Source organism: Penaeus monodon, chromosome 15 (genome assembly GCF_015228065.2).
Source record: "Penaeus monodon isolate SGIC_2016 chromosome 15, NSTDA_Pmon_1, whole genome shotgun sequence".
NCBI classification, from domain to species: Eukaryota; Metazoa; Arthropoda; class Malacostraca; order Decapoda; family Penaeidae; genus Penaeus; species Penaeus monodon.
Genome location: NC_051400.1, coordinates 28,565,489 through 28,566,382, shown reverse-complemented (window position 1 = coordinate 28,566,382; position 894 = coordinate 28,565,489).

Genomic DNA, 894 nt, shown 5'->3' with positions numbered 1-894 from the left:
GTGTGTGTGTGTGAGGAGGAAAAGGCGACAAAAGGAGAAGAAAATTATGAAAAACAAAGCAAGAAAGAGTAAGAGAGAAGACAAAAATAGGAAAAAAGTTATTAAAGAAGAAAAGGCAGGATATACGAAGACGTAATAAATAAAAAAAATGTAGAAATAAAGAAAAATAAGATAAAGAAAGGTGCTAGAATAAAAATGTAATAAATACGAAATGGTAAAAAGGAAAGAATAAAAAGAAGTAAAGGTGAGAAATAAAAAAGAGTAATAAAGAAAGAGGCGAGACAACCGAGAGCGAAAAGTTGGGAAAACGCCATAATAGGAAATAAGGAAAACCGCGTAAGCGCAAGACTGAGGGAGGGTCTCCAAGTGCGCGGGTTCGAGTCCTACTTACAGTCCTAGGGTCGGGAGGACACCCGCTCGGAAAGGGGAAAAAGGTAACGGAGGAAAGGTAAGAATTTGGAAGAGATAAGGAAGAGAAAAGGGCAAGAAAAGGGAAAACAAAAGCAAGGGATAAGAAAAATGATAAGACAAATGAAAGGAAATAAAGATAAATAGCAAAACGTAAGAAAAAATAAAGGTAAATAAGAGGAAACGCAACATTGAAAAAAGAAAGTGTAGCAAGTAAAAAGGCAAGAAGAAAACAGTAAAGCAAAAGATAAGAGAGAAAAAAGAAGATAAACAGGGGCAAGAGAAAGGAAAAAGGTAAGCGGAAAGGATTTTGGTTGGCGACTTTTTATTACTTTACCCACATCCCCCGCGCCCCGAATTCGCTCCAAGTTGGATGAATGACAAGCGTACAGATGAGTAAACAGGAGCCATTCCTTCAAACGAAACGAAAACATTAGAAACTCGACAGTAATATATGCAGGAAAGTTTTGATGCATTAGATTTACA